The 6941-nt window shown below is 36.8% G+C and overlaps 1 long non-coding RNA gene across 1 annotated transcript; it reads left to right on the top strand.

The window, feature by feature from the left end:
* Nucleotides 1-1055: 1055 nt before the first annotated feature.
* On the top strand, nucleotides 1056-2988 carry LOC132310464 (uncharacterized). Its single transcript, XR_009482609.1, has 2 exons — nucleotides 1056-1137; nucleotides 2585-2988. It is a non-coding gene; the product is annotated as an uncharacterized LOC132310464 (long non-coding RNA).
* Nucleotides 2989-6941: the final 3953 nt, after the last annotated feature.

The raw sequence follows: 6941 nt of genomic DNA, 5'->3' as shown, positions 1-6941 counted from the left end.
CTGATTTTGCGCACAAGGTGTAGTTTTTCCCATTAAGCTTGATTAAGGTCATTGGAGGATTAAACACATTGTATAAGAGAACAAGTCAGAACTACAGGCCATGATTCTGGATAGAGTATGCAAATTCTGGTTACTAGTATAGGAGAAACCAACCGTAATAGATAAAAGAGGAACACAAAACAGCTACCGGATATGCAAATTCTGGCTGGAATTAATCCAGTGAACTCAGTTGGGCCGGGTCCAACAAACAGGTGGCGCTGAATTCTTTCAAATCGAATCAAAACAATCTTAGTTCATTGAAAACCCTAATGTGTGATGGCTGCAACCAAATTGATGACAACAATACTTCGACAAACTTAACGATGGCCGACAAACGATGACTCAACCACAACAAAAAATTGACCACTATATTGGACACGATTACATACCGAAAGATGACGAGGCTTACAACCATCGACAACTAGGCTGCAGACGATTGAGGATGAGGCTGCCGATGATTGAAGATGAGGCTTCTGTTGGTGCACGAAGAAATGGAAAATCAAACGATCTACCTATGTTTGTGCTTTGATACCATGCAAAGTTTAGGGTTATAGAATTAGGATTAGATCACAGATCAAGGAGAGATCATGAGAGAGAAAGTTGGAGAAATGGCGTAAGAGAGAGAGAATGTGTAATCCTATCTCAACCTAATCTCATATATAAATATTTATAAGAATAAAGGAACAATGAAAAATACTAAAATGCCCTTGAGGGGTAAACTTATTACATATATGCTCCAATATAACTATTCTAACTGCTTTTAGAACAATTGATTCTCTATTTGGTATGTATTGGATGTTGAGTTTGTGTTAAATTGTAAAAATAAACGGAAGAGCTGCTTCGTGTAATTTATTGCTTTTTTTCTTTGCTTCATTAAGTTACTAGTTGGGATGCCCTTCTCTCTAAATTTAACATGCACATTCTTTTGTGGTTCCGATTTGCAGGAACTGGTTCCCTTCTTCGAGCAGCTGCAGCCAGCAGGAATATTTTTTCTAGCTCCAATTCAGTGTTTGATGTTTTGATACTAGTACTAAGGCTATTGATGTGGAAATCGACATTCCTCGTGTATGCAATATGTATCGCAAATTCTTGCAAGAGGTGAGTGTTCTTCATCGCAAATCACACGGAATAATTGATGAATTGTATAAAACTTGCTTGAGCTGCTTCCCCATCTCCTCCCTCCCTTCCCTTCTTCTTTGGGGTATTAAGCATAGTTTTGCATTTTTTATGATACATATAATGTATGTATATATATTTTGAAACCTGTTAAGTGGAGTCCTATAATTCAAGAAAAAAAAATTCTTTGTCCCGATCTTTTGAACCCTTTCCAGATTGATTATTTTCGGCTAATTCTTAGGTTATATATAAAAAAAAAAAAAAAAATTCTAATAATCAGATCATACAAGTTTTGTTGTTGTACACTCTATGATGATATCATAATTGGAATTACAAGTTGAGCTTTTTGTGATCCAATTTCTTTTTTCTTTTATTTTTAATGCAATTTTTTATGAGTATTCTTTTAAATGTGTTGTCACCTCACCTATGTATTTATAAGTATTGTTCTCTAGGTGTCTAGATTACTCCTGTTTCATTTCCTTTCTCTTTGATTTGGAATTCTATATTTCCATGATATGGCTTCAAACTCTAGCTCCATATTGTCTCAATTTTCAATCACTAAAGTCTTTGAATCTCTCATCAATTTGAGGCTCCTCTTTTAAGTCCTACAGTAATGGATAAAGCTTTCCTATTTACCAAAGTCTTTGAATCTCATCAGAGGGGGTGATTACTCTGTTTTTTGTGGTGCTCCAGTATAGTGAACAGATTAAAGAGATTTCTTGTGTCGATTCATTTGTGTTTTTTTGCTTTTACACTCTTAGGAGTTTACTTGGGTTTGTTGAGAATGCTCTGATTTTACATCTTAGGCCTGTGGAGTTCTCCTCGACATTGTATTGGTTGTTTGATGAATAAAATCTTCTCACTTACTTTATATATATGTGTGCGTGTGCGTGTGTGTATGAAAGAAAGAAAAAAAGGAACTCCATTAATCTGGTTCAGTGAGGCTTTAAATCAATATGATGACAATGGTGGATTATAGGGTTCTGACGTGATTTTGATCGCTAGTTGGATCGATGTTATGCTCCCAATTGTATCAGAAGAGAGAGTATGATACCAATGAATGTAGGAGAGAGAGAGAAAAAAAAAAAAAAAAAAAAAAAAAAAATTGGGGAAAAGGGTAACGGTTAGATATTTGGGAGAAAATTATGCAGTAATTCAATATTAAGGCACAAAGCATAATACTGTGTGTATTGGTACATATCGTTGCCTTTTTAGTATTCCCCATGCAGCGAACCACCATATGAGTTTAATTATTTCTATGGTTTACTAAGGCATTGACATAAAATGAAACTCAACTGTTGTGACCGTTCTTAGTGTAAGTTCTCTTCTGATAATCATGCATAAATTTCTTCTTTAACTAGTTCATTGTTTTTTTTTTTTTTGGGTTCCCCCTAATAACTGTGTTTTCTTTTCCTAACCTATAATGCAGCAATGCATAGACAAAAAGGGAACTTACAAAGAGTGCGCGATGTACCGCAGGCGTCTTGCGAAGTACTCGTGTAAGGTTGAGGATGCTAAACGAGACTTCTGCAATAGTGTTCCCTTTGAAGGTTCATGCAAATAGTTTCTGAGAAGAATGAACTGATAAATTGCCAGAGTGTAGAAACACAGACAACCATGGGGATGGCACTTTAGAGTTTAAAAGCTCAACCTTCTCCCTTTCTTTAAAAGCTCAAACTCTATGTTGTCTGATTGTTATTTTTTATGTTCTTTCTATTTAAAAAGTTAATTTTGTTTATAGATTTGAATGAAATACATATCCATAATTTTAAATAAATTGGTCCAATTATGAGTAGAAAATGGGCATCTAGTAATAAATTTTATTTGGTAGAATTGCTCAAAGCACTCGATCATCTTTTGATTAGCCTAGTAAGTTTGTTGGTTGCTTCGCAAGTGCAACATTGGAGTGAGTTTAATCCGGTGTTATTGGTGAGTTTGCATTTCTAAAACAGGCCTAGTTGTGATAAGTGTTTGGCTTGCCTCCTGCAAAATGTAATCCGGTGTTATACATTTCATTAGCCATGACCCCTTTCCGTAGCCCCACCTACACCACCACCACCACCACCACTACCTTCCCTTGCTGGTTCCCTCACATTGCCCACTGATCTCTGTCCAACCCTTCGATTGTGCCTTCTCTATGTAGGTGTGGATTGGCATCTTGCTTGGGGTTTGTAGCTTCCGGGCCATTTCAGATTGGGGTGTTACTATGTGGACTGAGAAATCAAACTCCCCAAAGGCCTTTGTTTATAGAATTTGCTTTGCTAGCTGTGACATTTCTTTTTTTTTTTTTTTTTTTTTTTGAGGGAGAGAAATAGGCACCATTTCTCTAATAAAAGCAAGCTTCCATGGCCACAGCGAAGAAGATTTATCTACAATTGCGTTCGAAGCAGGCTGATGTCATGCAAACTTAGTGCTTGTAAGGAGGCCAGAGCCATTGCTGCTGCTTGGAGTCTCCCAAGCACAGTGCTTAATGAGTGTCTAATGATGCAGTTGTGTTTTTGTTTGTCTTTGGGCTTGTTAAATTAGGGCTTGTGGGCTGGTGGTTTGGGCTTCACTCTTTTGTATAATGATTTACTCGTAGTATATATATATACACACACATAGGGATGTCAATTTTTACTACTCCGCCGGGGCTCCACCCCGTCCCGCCCCATTAATAATGGATATGGGAACACTTTTTATACCGTTGGGGCGGGCATGGACACAAATTTTGTACCCGTTGTGGGTCACGGGGCGGGTAAGGGTTTAGTACACATATCATAGGGGCCTCGCCCCGCCCCACCCCGCTAAGCATATAACTATATTATATATATATATAATATTAATAACTTATTTTAGCAGTTTACCGAGTTGCCCATCTCTTACATCCTAATTTGGGATGTAAACTTGGTATTAAATTTGTTTTTGTTTTGGTTATGGTGGAAGTTGAAGTTTAGAACTTTTTGTGATTTGGTTTTTATTTTTGTTGGGATACATAATTTTATTTATGTTGTGCCATTCCCAGGCTTTCCACATTTAAATAGCACGAGCTTAAGTTCCAAAACGTGGGAGAAAAAAATTTGTTAACGGGGCGGGCACGGGGCACAGTATTTCCCAACGGAGCGGGGCTGGACATGAAAATCTAACCCGTCGCGGGTCTCGGGGCGGGCATGGACTTGACAAAAATTAAAAGGGGCGGGGCGGGATTTAGGAAAACCCACTCCAAACCCGCCCCGTTGCCATTCCTATACACACACAGTATATATACAGAGAGAGAGAGAGAGAGAGAGAGAGAGAGAGAGAGACTATGGTGGTGCTTTGATGGTTGAAATGGCTTCAAAGGTCCGAATATGGCATTAAGGAATGTATATAAATACTAAGAAGTATATGCGGAGTACTGCAGTGATGATGATCATTAGTGGGAGACAAACACTGAGGGAGGGATTCAGTTGCGGAGGTGGAGAGTGAGAGAGTTGCAGAGGTGGAGAGAGAGAGGGTGCGGGGACAGGTAGTACATGTAACGCTCGTACGCTGGTTTTGCTAAAAGACAAATCCGCAGCATTACAGTTGGCGGGGAACAAATCTCCAATGGGTTATGGAAACAAAAAGCATGAAAGACAAAAATGAATTACAGGTGTCAATTATATACAGTAAAATATTAATTTATGGTTTCATGTAATATTTTCACAATTTAGTTTTGCAAATGGTAACTCCTTCCCAAAATCTAATGTATGTGTGTTAGCCAAAAGGGAAGAAAATAGTTGTGATATAGACTATCAAATTACTGATGCATAATAAACTTATTGTCAATGAAACATAGAAATTGAATACAATATTATATAGTAATACTTCTTAAATAATATTGATTCATAATACCCAACTTAATGGAAGAAAAGAACATTCATTTAAACATAATCTGAAAATAGAAATCAACATTAACACTAATCTTCTTTCAAACCCAACCCCCCAAAATCAGACCAAAATCAGACCGCCATTAAAACAAGCCCTTCCAATCCACTCCTCCATCCTCAACGCCATTTCCTCCATCCTCACCGCCATTTCCGCCATTTTCTGGTTTCACAGAGCTTGCGCCGTCTTCTGGATTTGCAGCACCATCCTGGCTACCATTTTCCCCTCCATTCCCCTGTTTTGGGGCACCACCAGCACCGGCGATGGGCTTCTTACCCATTGGCTCTTGGCTGAGTAACTGCTGCAGCAGAGCTTCTATGTTGTTGAGCTTCTGGTTCTGCTCATCCAGCTTCTGGTTCTGCAACTCTTGAAACTCATCGAGCTTCTTGTCCTGCAAAACTTTCATGTCGTCGATCTTTTGGATCATCGCTTCGTACATGTGGCGAGAGACCTCATCGTCTTCAATCACGCCGACCTTTTTCATGGCCTTCGTTCCAAGCTCCAATGTTCCTGCTAAAACATTCAGCTGACTCAATCTAGTGTACATTCTGTCCGTTGCAGCAGATCCTTCACACCCTAAAATTAATCAAACAACATGAACTCAAATCAACCCCCCTAATGAAAATAAATCAAACATAATAACAAAAACTTTTAACCAACCCAATAATGAAAATAAATCAAACAACGAATTTAAAAATGTATCAATCACCTTCCGATTAACTACAATCAAAGCATGCTCAGGTCCAACAGTTGCAGAGTGCACAATGTGCACCTTCAAACGCCTTCCAATAGTTGACTCCAAGTTCCTCAAAAATTTGTAGGCTCCCTGAGCACCTCTCATCTTCAAAAACAGAGAAGAAAATCAAAAATAAAGACGAGTTGTGCAGACAGAGTCTGTGTAGGGTGTAATATCTATAGAAAAGTAACTATAGTTAAAATGTGTAACATGTACAGGGAAAGTAACTATAGTTAATTTTTTTTAACTATAGTTACCTAACACATGGAGGGCAAAAAATAGTTTCTGAAGAAGATAAGGACCTCAAAAATTATATTTCAAAATTTAATTTAATTGGGTTAATCTCTTGAGACATGATTTGGGAGACGAAATTTGTATTTCAGTCTTGGTTGAAATATGAATGTGTGAGTTTATTTTAACTTTAAAAAAAATAATAATAAATAAATAAATAAATAAAGAGTCATTGGACTTGTATTTTTGACATTTATTTTTCACCTTACTTTTGTCACACTATCAAATCCAAACTTGTCAAAACATTTTACCTCTAATCATTAATCCTGCATACATATACTTTCACCATTAGTCTAATTAATTAGCTGAAAGCACGGCTTGTACAAATGCACAAGAAATCTTAGCTTCATATTTTGGCAATTAAAATGGTGACTTCTTGAATCAGCCTCTCTGATGATATTACTCTGTTGTTCTAATGGGTGAGAGTGGTGGACAAGAAGTGTAAAAAAAATGGTAATTTTATTTTTATTTTTTGGATTGGAAGAAAAGGATTGAAAGTCTCAATAGGGTTTAACAAGTGATTTTGTAAATAATTATAAGATTAAAATTAGTATTATATATTTGAATAGTAGCTTTTCAATTTTGGATGGATAAAAAACTTTCCAAACATATAGGCTTAAGAGCCCAGGAGAAATGTTTCATCCCCTTTCAAGAGCGCCCTACTTAAACATCAAATTGATCATTTGAGATTGAATAATGAAATAATAATCCTATTCGGTAATTACTCCCAACATCATTACTCTTTAAAATAAATATTTTTTTTATAACTAATTATTTTATAATTAGACAAATCTACTTTGGGCTGACATACTCTATCTCTCTCTGCGCTTTATCTCTTTAATGTAAGAGAAAAAAACATTGAAGATCATGC

Source organism: Cornus florida, unplaced genomic scaffold, assembly GCF_030987335.1.
Source record: "Cornus florida cultivar Cherokee Brave unplaced genomic scaffold, ASM3098733v1 CherokeeBrave_3.0.0_Hap2_Chr05, whole genome shotgun sequence".
Taxonomy (NCBI): domain Eukaryota; kingdom Viridiplantae; phylum Streptophyta; class Magnoliopsida; order Cornales; family Cornaceae; genus Cornus; species Cornus florida.
Note: the sequence above shows the minus strand (reverse complement) of the source record. Positions and strands in the feature narration are given on the sequence as shown.